The sequence below is a fragment of the Bos taurus genome, chromosome 3 (assembly GCF_002263795.3).
Source record: "Bos taurus isolate L1 Dominette 01449 registration number 42190680 breed Hereford chromosome 3, ARS-UCD2.0, whole genome shotgun sequence".
Taxonomy (NCBI): Eukaryota; Metazoa; Chordata; class Mammalia; order Artiodactyla; family Bovidae; genus Bos; species Bos taurus.
In genome coordinates, this window is record NC_037330.1 from 32,663,820 (window position 1) to 32,677,708 (window position 13,889).

Sequence of the window (13,889 nt, forward strand, 5' to 3'; positions counted from 1 at the left end):
GATCAGGAAGATCCCCTGGAGGAATAAATAGCAGCCCACTCCAGTATTCTTGCCTAAAAAAAAAAAAAAAAAAAAACATGGATAGAGGAGCCAGGCAGGCTGAAGTCCATGGGATCACAAAGAGTCGGACATGACTGAGTGACTGTCTTCCCCATGCCCTGCTTTTCTCTGCAAAGTCTTAGATTCTGCATAATCTAGCCCTTGTTTACTTCTCCTGCCTCAGCTCAGGACTTCTTGTCTCAAACAGTAGGCTCCAGGAAACTAAACTTCTTCTGTGCAAAATAGACCATATGCTCTTTCACTCTATGGGCTTCCCTGGTGGCTCAGACAGTAAGGAATCTGCCTGGAATGCAGGAGACCTGGGTTTGATTCCTGGGTCAGGAAGATCCCCTACAGAAGGGAATGGCTACCCACTCCAGTATGACTCAGCAGATAAAGAGTCAAACTGCAATGCAGGAAACACAGGAGATACAAGTTGATCCCTGGGTCAGGATGATCCCATGGAGGAGGAAATGGCAACCCACTCTAGTATTTTTGCCTGAAAAATCCCATGGACAGAGGAGCCTGGCAGGCTACAGTCCAAAGGGTCACAAAGAGTCACACGCAGCTAAGCATGCACTATTTCTCTCTCTCTCTGGGGCCAGCACGTGTGCTGTTTTCTCTGCTTGAAACAACCTTTTTCATATTCCTAAGTCCCTTAAATTAGTTCTTTGCTGCTTGAAGTTCAGGTCTCAAATAAAACACCACTTCCTCTAGGGAGACTTTACTAACCCTCAGGGCAGCTGGGCAGTCTCTCCTCCGTGCTCCTTTAGCACCTGCTGCAGCCTCACTTCTATTCCCCAAGACAGCAGGGTCCATGGCTCTCAGGGTCACCGTGGTATCCTTAGCCCTGGCCTCAATAAAGATTCTTTAATAAATAAATTTCTGTGTGGCTGATTTTTTCCCTGCATATTGCTGGAAAGATTACAACTATAGCTTTTTTCTGTCCCATCACCTTAAAAAATTTTCCTCTTCCTTAATGGGATTCAAGACAAACTTGTATCTTTTTCTCTCCTTTCCTCTTTTTCCCCAAGGCCTGCCTGTCAAGAGGATCTCCCTGATTGCATTTTGGTGGAAATTTTCGTTAGTGCATCCTCTATACCAGTTTACCCCTTGAGCTATGCTCAGTCCAATTCAATCTCCTGAAATCAATGTATAATATCTCAAGATCATAGCGTTCTTGTCTGCACCACTTATTTGGCAATCAATCAAATGCTGCCTTGTGATAGTTCTTCTGCTCCTGTTTTAAATTGTTCTTATTATTACTCAACATTTCACAGCTTTATAGCATGTCTCCTGACAATACTGTTAAGTCCCTTTAGAACTCAACTATCCTTGGGTCCCCTCACCACTTCCCCATAGGAAATCAAGCACAACTAACAAGGAAAGATATAATTAAATATTGAATAAATAAATGAATGTTAGGTGCTCCATCGGAGAAGGCAATGGCACCCCACTCCAGTACTCTTGCCTGGAGAATCCCATGGATGGAGGAGCCTGGTAGGCTGCAGTCCATGGGGTCGTACAGAGTCGGACACAACTGAAGCGACTTAGCAGCAGCAGAAGGTACTCAATATCACACATATTGAGTACCTAACATTAATTTATTCATTCAATATTTAATTATATCTTTCCTTGTTAGTTGCACTCGATTTCCTGTATGGAAGTGGTGAGGGAGAAGGCAATGGCACCCCACTCCAGTACTTTGCCTGGAAAATCCCATGGATGGAGGAGGCTGGTAGGCTCCAGTCCATGGGGTAGCTAAGAGTCGAACACGACTGAGCAACTTCACTTTCACTTTTCACTTTCATGCATTGGAGAAGGAAATGGCAACCCACTCCAGTGTTCTTGCCTGGAGAATCCCAGGGATGGGAGAGCCTGGTGGGCTGCCATCTATGGGGTCGCGCAGAGTCGGACACAACTGAAGTGACTTAGCAGCAGGTACTCAATACAGATTAGATCTGTTTATTTTTTGGACAGTGTTGAAAGACTTCACAATTAGCCTGAATTTTAAAGTGTCTAAAGGCAATGGTTCAGTGGTAAAGAATACACCCGCATGGGTTCAATTCCTGTGTCAATAAGATCCCCTGGAGGAGGAAATGGCAACCCACTCCAGTATTCTTGCCTGGGAAATCCCATGGATAGAGAAGCCTGGCGGGCTATAGTCCAAAGGGTTGCAAAGAGTCAGACACAACTGGGCACAACACATAACACACAAAGGCAAATAACTGAAACCTTAAAATATATATATATATATAATGACTTGGCTTTAAGGAAGGAGGCAAGACTTGTACAGAATAAATTAAGCCAAATAGAACCAAGGCACTCACAATTAACTCTGCTGTTTCTATTACCACCCATGAGAGAAAGAGCTGGGAGGGGATGGTTCCTATGAGATGTCTCCCAAAGACCCTCAAACCTCTAGTGACCCTAGGAGAGCTGCTAAGTGAAACAGCTAAGATTCTGAGGCTTTTGTCTTAATTTTGCCTTGGTCCTCTATCAAACAATGGGAGGAATTCTGCATTGGGAGTAAAGATACTTCAATTTTATTTGCAAGATCAGTTACAATTTACATTGTTTTGTTAGCCAAGACATTTAATGGGTCTTAGCCATGATCTTATATGTTTATAAAGATTCTAATGCTTAGTCTGGCCATCTCATATGCATGTTATGGTGATCAACTAGAGTTGGATAAGATGACACTTCAGAGGAGTTTAAAGAAAAACATTTGTGAAATAGTAACATCATTATCTCAGACCCATTGGCAAACTTTCTTGGGCTTTGGCTTCTCACCCCACCTGCAACCCTCAATCCAGCAATAGAGGAGTTATGGAGTCAAGTATCTGTTAAAGTTTTTGTGTGATTTACCATTGTAAATGATTTCTTACTGAGAAAAGAGTATAGAGGAAAATGGAATCCTCCCCAGTCAATGGTCTTTTCTCTAGATCTTTTTCATAATCAAGTGTGAACTGTTTATTTCATTGCCAAAAGAATCTCTTGAGTGCCCACCAGTGCCAATATTGTACTAGATGTATTGAACTAGATTGTATTGAGATAAGATAAATAAACCCTAATAGAACTTATTACATGGTAGGGAAAATCCATAAACATGTCAACCTGATTCATCTGAATATACATTACTGCATGGCAACTGCAAGGTGAAAGGAAGAGAGAACAGAGCGTGGATTTAGAGTTAGACCTGATTTTATTAATTTTCAACACATGTAATAAGAGCCATTCTTGAAATAGGCACATAGGTGCTATGTCAGAGGCATGAAGGAGCCTGGCGGAGCTAAGACTGACTTCTCATTCCACTCTCAGATATCTGGGGCATTTCAGTGTTGATCATACCATCCCCTTCCCAATGAAAGTACTGCAGAGAGCTATGTCTCATCACTCCCCCTCAACCCACCACACATCTCATAGATAACAGGCACTTCCAGGGCAAGGGCCCCAATCTATTGGCTGTTTTCAGCACTAAGGACAGAGAAACACCCTCTTCTCCAGCTCCAGAGGTTGATCTTGATCTGGGGACTGAATTTTAAGACTACACCAGTCAGTTTAACCTAAAGTTTATTGTACTGGTGTTCTTTCCTTGCTAAGCTGAATAGACATATACCTGAAGCACTGGATAATATTGATTCTGTGTGGCTTTACCTACCTGGATCCTGAGATATAGGAACTAAGTGCCTAGTGGCAATTGCCAACTTTTGTTGTTGTTGTTCAGTTGCTAAGTCACGTCTGACTCTTTGCATCCCCATGGACTACAGCATGCCAGGCTTCCCTGTCCTTCACTATTTCCTGGAGTTTGCTCAGATTCATCTCCACTGAGATGGTGGTGCTATTTAATCATCCCATCCTCTGCCACCTCTTTCTCCTACTGCCCTCAATCTTTCCCAGCATCAGGGTCTTTTCCAGTGAGTCGGCTCTTTGCATCAGGTAGCTCCAAAGTATTGGAGCTTCAGCATCAGTCCAATGACTATTCAGGATTAATTTCCTTTAGGATTAACTGTTTTGATCTCCTTGCTGTCCAAGGGACTCTCAAGAGTCTTCTCCAGCACCACAATTCAAAAGCATCAATTTTTCAGGGCTCAGCCTTCTTTACGGTCCAATTCTCATATCCATACATGACTACTGGAAAAACAATAGCTCTGACTATACAGACTTTTGTTGGCATAGTGATGTCTCTGCTTTTTAATATGCTGTCTAGGTTTATCATGGCCTCCTCTCAAGGAGCAAGCATCTTCTGATTTCATGGCTACAGTCACCATCTGCAGTAATTTTGGAGCCCAAGAAAACAAAATCTGTCACTATTTCCACTTTTCCCCCATCTGTTTGCCATGAAGTAATGGGACCAGATGCCATGATCTTCATTTTTTGGATGTTGAGTTTTAAAGCCAGCCTTTTCACTCTACAATTCCTGTTCACTTTCTGCCATTAGAGTGGTATCATTTACATATCTGAGGTTCTTGATATTTCTCCTGGCAATCTTGATTCTAGCTTGGGATACATCCAGCCCAGCATTTTGCATGATGCACTCTACATGGAAGTTAAACAAGCAGGGTGACAATATATAGACTTGACTCCTTTTTGAACCAGTCCATTGTTCCATGTCCAGTTCTAACTGTTGCTTCTTGACCTGTATACAGATTTCTCAGGAGGCAGGTAAGGTGGTCTGGTATGCCCATCTCTTTAAATTTTTTCCACGGTTTGTTGTGATCCACACAGTCAAAGGCTTTGGCTTAGTCAATGAAGCGGAAGTAGATGTTTCTCTGGAATTCCCTTGCTTTCTCTATGATCCAAAAAAAGTTGGCAATTTGATCTCTGATTCCTCTGCCTTTTATAAACCCAGTTTGTACATCTGGAATTTCTTGGTTCACTTACTGCCAACTTTAGGACTGGCATTCTTGCTCACCTGCAGCCTGGCTGCCTGGTCCTATGCCTGCTATTTAAAATCCATCTGCCTGTCTCAAATATTGCCTTTCCATGCCATGGTTTATTATTTTCTGTTCTGCTTTACAAATCACATTTCCAGAGGCTAATCCAGATGAATCCTATCAACACAGTAAAACTTAATTTATCCCTGATGCCACAGGAAAGATTAGATACCTGGATTATAACTGGACTGACTAGGTAAGGATTAATCAGTAAACTCAGCAAAGCAAGATGAGAGAGGACATATATCCAGTGAGCACTCTTTCATGACAGGTTTTGTAATAGACTATGAGCTTCTTGAGGATAGGTACTAATTTTTTTTTTTTACTACTGTGTTTCCAATACCTGGCACATGGTAGTCATTCATTAAGTGACTATTAAGCAAATGAACAGTTTACTGACTGAGCCATTAGGGAAGCCCTAGGTATAGGCAGACTAACCAGGATCTTCCCAACACATGAATTGAACCAGGCTCTCCTACACTGTAGGCAGATTCTTTACCAGCTGAGCTACCAGGGAAACCTGTATCTAGGAGTCCTATGTACATTTGATTTTATTTGAATAAGATATGGCCCTACCTTCAAGGAGCTTACAGTCTAATGAGGTAAACAGAGTAAAAAACAAAATATAAACTACAGAGCTATGCACAGGCCTTATGGAGGAGAATAGTACAAAACCCAGAGAGGGCATACAAGGCAAAGTAGAATTCAAATAAAAGGAACAGAAGTGATTTTCAGAACAGGTAAAATTTTCACCTGTGTGACCTGGAAAAAGTTTATTAACTTTTAAAAGTTTTAAAAGTTTATTAACTGGTCTTTGTTATATCAATGTATAAGTTGATCATTTACAGAAGGCAAACCAATCATGATTCACTGTATTCCCAGAGTAATAAAAGAACTTCATTTCTTCCAGACCAATACAGCTGGCAAGTTTTCTTCAGCTCTCAGCATATTCTTGTCCTGTGTCATCAAGATTGACCAGAGAAAAGTCTCTGGTTTGGCTTCCTTATCCTGTGCCAGGACTACTGCTCTGGTTTCAAGAGTCTTGCTCCTAGATTCTGCCCCTTGATGTGATCAAGGCATCAGGGGATTCACATTCTGGGTCCAGCTCTGCCAGTACTTTCTGTGTGTCCTTGAACAAAGCAGTCTCCTCTCCATCTTTCCTGCCCGTTTCCCTTTACTCCCTAGGTGCTCTGTGAACCACAAAATCAAGGTCAGCTATCCTCTGATCATATTTCATGTTTTCCCACTTCCATTTCCTGCTCATGTGGGTCCTCACATCTGCAGGAGGCTCCCTCATTTTGTGAGCTCCACTTATAGGGATCCAGACCAGACTCCAAGCTCATTGAACAAAACCTTGAACTTTCCTTGCTTCCCTTGTGGCCCTAGCTCTCTGCTCCCCTTATACAGTGACTCTCAACCTTGATTGTCCATTAGAATCACATGTTGTTGTTGTTTGGTCACTAAATTGTCATGTTCTACTCTTTGCAACTCCATGGACTGCAGCACATCAAGCTGCAGCCCACTATCTCCCAGAGTTTGCTCAAACTCATATCCATTGAGTCAGTGATGCTATTTAACCACCTCATACTCTGCTGCACTCTTCTTTCGCCTTCAATCTTTCCCATCATCAGAGTCTTTTCCAGTGAGTTGGCTCTTCACATCAAGTGACCAAAAGAATCACATGAGAAGATTAAAAAAGCACCAATGCCCGGACCTTACCCCAGATCAATTAAAGCTGCACTTCTGATGGTGAAATAAGTACAGTACTACAGCTTCTTAGGTGATTGTAATGTGCACCTGGGTTGAAGACATCGCTGCCCTACTAGCTTCATTTCCTCCTATAGTGTTTGACACCAAGTCATAAGGTTTTGGTGGCAAAGATTGTCCACTCATTTTCTGAGTCTAGAATAATGCCTTACCCACAGTCGGTGCTCCCTCCTCACTCTCAGGAGAAAAGATGAAAGGAGAATCCACCTAGTTCTGAATCCATGCCCCCAGTGTCATCAAAATTCCATCCTCACTTCTAATAGGCCTTGGTTTTCTCTTTGCAAAGTAAGAGAGTTCTACATAGCCAAGGCTTCTTCTTGCTCTAGGATTCAAGAATTATTATTGCATGAGAGATAATAAGCTTTGGGATCAGCTGGGGGAGGAAAAAAGGACAGTTTTTTCCTTCCTCTTCCAAAAAGCTCTTTGCCCTCATCCTATCATGATGCTGTATACCACACACAGCCCAGCACTCTAACACCTTGCCTGACTGTGGGAGGTGTGAGAGGAGCTTGAACTTCTGCAGAGCTATTTTGGTGCTGCCCAGAGGGCACGTGAACTTGAGAACAAAGTGGATGAGGCTGAAATGAAACTCACATTATAGTTTTGCCCTCAAACCCAGGCAAGAACAGGACAGGGCTTCTTCTCCAACCAATTAAGTCAACTATAGGAGCATTTTGACAGCAAGAGCTATGACCTCTTTTCTCTTAAAGCCAGATCTAGCCTCCAAAGAGAACAGCAGAATCATATCAATAAGCTAATTTAAGGCTAAAGAATCCTCAAAGTCCTCTGGTGGGCGAGGGTTGGGGAGAGGAGGAAGGAAATCCTTCAATGTATTTATCGTTGTGATTTGGTTTTGTTTTTTCATGATGCACAAGCTTATTTGTCTGTATATTTTATTATGGCCAAGTTTGTTCCTTATATGGACTTCCCTGGTGGCTCAGACAGTAAAGCAACTGCTACAATGTGGGAGACCCAGGTTCCATCCCTGGGTCGGGAAGATCCCCTGGAGAAGGAAATGGCAACCCACTCCAGTACTCCCACCTGAAAAATCCCGTGGACGGGGAGCCTGGTAGGCTACATTCCATGGGGCCACAAAGAGTCAGACATGACTGAGCGACTTCACTTTGCACCTTATTGCAAATTATCTTATCTTCCTCAGAAAGTTATGCCAGTTCCACACCACCGGGAGTTGATTTATTCTTTTTTCTACACGTGTATCATACATATGTGTATTTTTTCCTCTTTGCCACAACATAGTAATGCTTACGTATGACTATGTTGTATTAGTCCGGGCTGCCATAACAACATACCACAAACCAGGCGGCTTCGACCAACAGAAACGATTGTTTCTCAGTCCTGGAGGCCAGAAGTCCAAAAGCAAGGTGTTGGCTGGGCCATGCTCCCTCTGAAGGCTGTAGGGAAGGGTCTGTTTCAGCTTCTATCTTAGCTCTTATAGCCTCAGGTGGTTCCTTTGCTTATAGATACATCATTCCAAACCTTCATCTGTACATATTTCCCCTGTGTCTTTATATCACCTTCCCTTTGGGCATGTCTTTGTATCCAAATGTCCCCTTTCAATAAGAACACGAGTCATATTGCATTGGGGCTTTATCCTTCTGTTGTTGTTGTCTAGTCTCTAAGTCATGTCCAATTATTTGCAACCCCATGGACTATAGTCCACCAGGTTCTTCTATCCACTGGATTTCCCAGGCAAGAATACTAAGGTGAGTTGCCATTTCCTCCTCCAGGGGATCTTCCCAAAACAGGAATCGAACCCATGTCTCTTGCATTGGCAGACGGATTCTCATTTTAATTTGATTACCTCTGTAAAGACCATATTTCCAAGTAAAATCACATTCTGAGGTAGTGGGGTTAGATTCCAACATATGTTTTGTTTGAAAACCCAGTTCAACCAATAATAACATATGTCAATACTCCATTTTTATTATGTTAGTATAGAAATGACCAAAATGCTCTAAGTAGTTGGCTGAATAATAAATCCAAAGTTCTTTTCTTTCTATGCATTTGTGTCATTGTTAGTAAACATGCAACCACTTCTGCTTCTTGGGACCAACCACAGTATTCTTGAATATCTGGATCTCAGGGGGCCTTAGAGACCATCTGTCCCAACCACCTACCTGTGGCTTAAATCTCCCCCAGAACAACCAAGACCCATGGCCATTTAGGCTCTGCTCACACACCACCGTGCCAGGGAACTTGTTGGGGTCTATTCCTTCTATGATCAGTTCTGCCTGTGAAAAGTGCTTCCTTATACTGAACCCAAATCTCTCATTTTCAGCCACAAAGAATCAAATCCCTAACCTTGGGCTAAACAGAGGGCTTCAGATATTTCAAGGGTTGAGAGGGTGGTCATGTGTCCCATTTGTTCTCTGCTGCTGCTGCTGCTGCTAAGTCGCTTCAGTCGTATCCGACTCTGTGCGACCCCATAGACGGCAGCCCAGCAGGCTCCCTCGTCCCTGGGATTCTCCAGGCAAGAACACTGGAGTGGGTTGCCATTTCCTTCTCCAATGCGTGAAAGTGAAAAGTGAAAGTGAAGTCACTCAGTCGTGTCCGACTCTTCAAGACCCCATGGACTGCAGCCTACCAGGCTCCTCCGTCCATGGGATTTTCCAGGCAAGAGTACTAGAGTGGGGTGCCATTGCCTTCTCCCATTTGTTCTCTACCCTAGACTCAAACAGCCTCGATTTCTTCCACCCAGACCACACACAAGATGGAAGTGTGATTTGTACAGAGCAGAGTAGAACAGTTACATCCTGTTATGTTTCTACAAATGCAGCCTGAAATTACATTAACTCTCATAGCAGGCATCCCTCTAGCTCCAATTTCTGTGTTACACAGTGAACTTAAGTGAACTTTAAGTTCACTTCCTGTTTAGAGTCCACATGATCAATGATGTAGCAAGATCAAGTTATGTATTCCAAGTTGACTAATCCCAAGTAAAGTCTTTTGTTAGGGGCTTTCATTATCTTCCCTAATCCTCACAGATAACCTGGGTGGTACAATAGATTTTCTGTCCTACTTTACTGATAAGAAAACCCACTCCAGTATGGCTCAGCAGGTAAAGAGTCCACCTGCAATGCAGGAGACACAGGAGACAGAGGTTCAATCCCTGGGTCAGGAAGGTCCCTGGAGAAGGAAATGGCAACCCACTGCATCATTCTTGCCTGAAAAATTCCATGGACAGAGGATCCTGGCGGGCTACAGTCCAAAGGGTCACAAAGAGTTGGACATGACTGAGCAACTTAGCACACACTGAAAAGAAACCCAAGGATACTATTTGTCACAGGTCTGTTGGCAGCAGAGCCCAGAATCAAGCATGTCTTTTGTGTCTAAGCTGTTGGAAAAGGCAGTCTCATGCACTCTGTCTTTCAATCCCTGCACACCTGCCTAAGGGTAGACCTTGGGTCTGAAACAATTTTTTTCTCTCATTTTTTTGGCTACACGTGAGTTATATGAGAACCTAGTTCCCTGACTAGGGGTTGAACCTGCACCCCCTGCAGTGGTAGCACAGAATCTTAATTACTGGACCACTAGGGAAGTCTTTGAAACACTTTCCTACCTTGAGATAAAGATTCCCAGCAGCCTGTGCTGGACTGGTCACATTGTGTAGGAATAACTTTCTCTGTTTCAGATTCAAGCAAGACTTTGAATTGCTGAGCCATGTGTATCAGATGGCACCTGGACAACCCCGGTGCTACATCTGTCCTCTGCAAGGAGCGAATAGCGTCCTCCTGTCACATCACAAGAGGGCCAATTGCCCTGCATTGGCTGCCGGGAAGGACCCACTGGCCATGGGAGACCAGTGCCCACTATTGAGGCTGATCTAGCTTTGTAAGTAAAACATTGTTCCATCCAGGGCTTGATTGTGCTGTGCTTTCCTTGTAGGCAGAAGTACTCTCATTTCTACTCCTAATAATAGGCAACAGATGCCGCTGGCTCAACGTAAGCCAAGTGAACTTTCTATTATGCTGCATCACTGCATCAAAATTACTATTTATAAGCCCCCATTGTGGTGGCAATGGGTAGGGCGCTGTCCAAAACAAGAAATCAGTCCTTTTGGAGCTTCAGCTCTGGCCAAAACGCTTGAGTAAGAAATATAGGCAAATGACTGTTGATTTTGTATAAATAATTCAGGTGCAATGTGATTTTTATCTTTCAAATTGATCTTACCTATTGGCCTGATTCAATACACATCTGGAAACTTAAGATGCTAATCCACTTTGCAGTGACGTGAGCATTTCTGGCCATCTACTCCTCCTGCGCTTGTGTTCTATTTGTATCTCATCTCCATGAGTCTGTCTTGGGTGCAGCTTGCAGGCCTTTGGGAAATAGATATGAGACATGAATGATTTGTTATCATCACTCTGTGAGTTTTTTAAATACCATGGCCTCCGTATTCAGTTCTTTCCAAATAAAAATTCATTTAATCCTCAGCAACAATTCTGTGAAGTAGGTACTATTACCCTTATTGAAACTATGAAGGACTGAGACTTAATGAAGTTAAACAAATGAACTTAATTAATTAAATTATGGCACATCAGTACACTATTTACCAGTAAAAGAAAGAGATATCTTTATGTACTGACACAGAAAGATATTCAGAATACAGTAATAGGAAAAAAAAAAACTGAACAGTAATAATAATATAGATGGGAGAAGGAGAAGAGAGTGTCAGGGATGAGATGGCTGGATGACATCACCGATGCAGTGGACTTGAACTTGGGCAAACTCCAGGAGATGGTGAGGGACAGGGGGGCCTGGCATGCTACAGTCTATCGGGTCACAAACAGACATGACTGGGCAACTGAACAACAACATGATGATTTGAGAAAAAATATTTTTATTACAATATTCATTAAAAAATAATGAAAGAATATATATCAAGGTTTCAACAATGGTTATCCTGGGGTCATCGACATTTTAGGTAGTGAACTTTTTATTTTTCATGTTCAATATTTCTGTCATTTTTTATTTATTTATTGGGTGTTTTTTTTAATGGATGTAGTCACATAAAAAGTTGGCTTAAATAAGTTGCCCACCCAGCTATTAAGTGGTATACTGAAACTTAGGTTGGACTGTCTCTGAAACCTGAACTCTTAATCATAATGATGATTGATAAACACCATTAAGTTATAGCACTAATGCCCATTTTTCTGAATTGAGGCTCCTTGGAAAGAACAAGAAGCTATGGATTAGTTTCCCTCCACTTTGATCAATTTGGGACAAGCAAGCTTATGGACAAGGCAGTGTTGAATTCTCCTGGAAATACGGGCTGGTATCTGAATTCAAAAGACAGTCAAAATAAGCGCTCCAGATCCCCATAAAGATTGTGATCTTCCCATTCTTCCCATTCTTCTCAATACTGAGAGAAATCCAAGAAAAAAATTCAATGAAATCAGGTCAGGGTCCTTTGGGTCATTTAACATAATAAATCAGCCTGGAGGAACAGATTCCCCAACCAAAGGGAAAGTATAAATGCTGCTGAAAATTCACAAACTTTCCGTCTTCACTGTGTCTCCCCCAGGCCCTTTGTGATAACAATAAATAACACTAGTCCCCCTTATCTGGAGGGGCCCACTTCCCTGCAGACGCCTGACACCCCCTCTATGGGGACATGGCTTTTCCAGGATCTCCTTCAGGTCTTCAGGCTGGCCAAACCTTCCCAGGCATCGCCATAAGAAGTACAGTCCACAGGCCAGCAACATCCGCATCAACTGGGACGGGGATGGATCACAAGTCCAAATCCAGCCTTCCATTTTTGTCAACAACTGCACATTTTTGTCAATAAAGTTGTATTGGAACACAGCCACACCCGTGGGTTTAGTATGTTAAGAGACACAAATTCAATCCCTGGGTTGGGAAGATCCCTTAGAGTAGCACTGGCGACCCACTCCAGTATTCTTGCCTGGAAAATCCCATGGACAGAGAAGCCTGGAAGGCTGTAGTCTATGGGGTCACAAAGAGTCGGACACTACTGAAGTGACTTAGCACACACACAGGGTTGCTTTTGTGCTGGCTGCTACAGAGGAGGTGAGCAGTTAAGACAGAGACCCCATGGCCTGCAAAACTGAAAATATTGCTATATGGTCCTCATACACAGAAAACTCATGCTGAGCCTTGGCTTAGGAGCATATTAGAAATGAAGAACTTCAGGTCCCACTCCTGATTCCCAGTAATTCCTAAAACATTGAAGTGTGAAAACCAGTAGCACTGGCACTACTGGTTTGCCCTTGGCGCTCACTAAGCCATTGCACTGCTTCCATGTCATCATTAGAAGGTGTTGAGCCTGAAAAGGATGTTCTGAGAGTTTAGGAGCCTAATGATACCCTAAAGCCCCAAAGCAGATAAACACATTTATCAGTAAGAGTTGGAGGAAAGGCACTGACCAAAGGCTACAGGGTTGAGCTGACCTTTAAGAACAATTAAGATTCTCAGTCGTATCCAGATTGAAAAAAGTAGAAACTATGAGATTCATTAAGGATTGGTGGTGGGGGATTCTTCATTACCTCTTTTGCAAAGGATATCAAACCAGTCAGTCCTAAAGGAAATCAACCCTGAATATTCATTGGAAGGACTGGTGCTGAAGCTGAAGCTCCAATACTTTGGCCACCTGATGTGAAGAGCTGACTCATTGGAAATGACCCTGATGCTGGGAAAGATTGAGAGGAGAGGAGAGGAGAAGGAGATGACAGAGGATGAGATGGTTGGATGGCATCACCGACTCAATGGACATGAGTTTGAGTAAACTCTGGGAGATGGTGAAGGACAGGGAAGCCTGGCGTTTTGCCGTCAATGGGGTTGCAAGGAGTCAGACACAACTGAGCAACTGAACAACAATAAAATCTTTTTGGTTTTGAGAATCTTGATAATGAAAGTGAAACTGGGTGACTAACACAATCACTTTCAAGATTTTTAAAATCAAAAAGGTTTAGATAAAGAAGAATCCCCCACCCCTAATCCTTCCTTAATGGATCTCACAGTTCCTGCTTTTTCCAGTCTGGATACAACTGTTCTCTCCTCTTACCTTAGAAAGAGGCTTCATTCCATGCTTCAGAGGCTGCTAGGAGCTCCGTTTGCAGGATGAGGAAAGCCAACCCTGAGAGGGTACATACAGGCTTCCAGCAG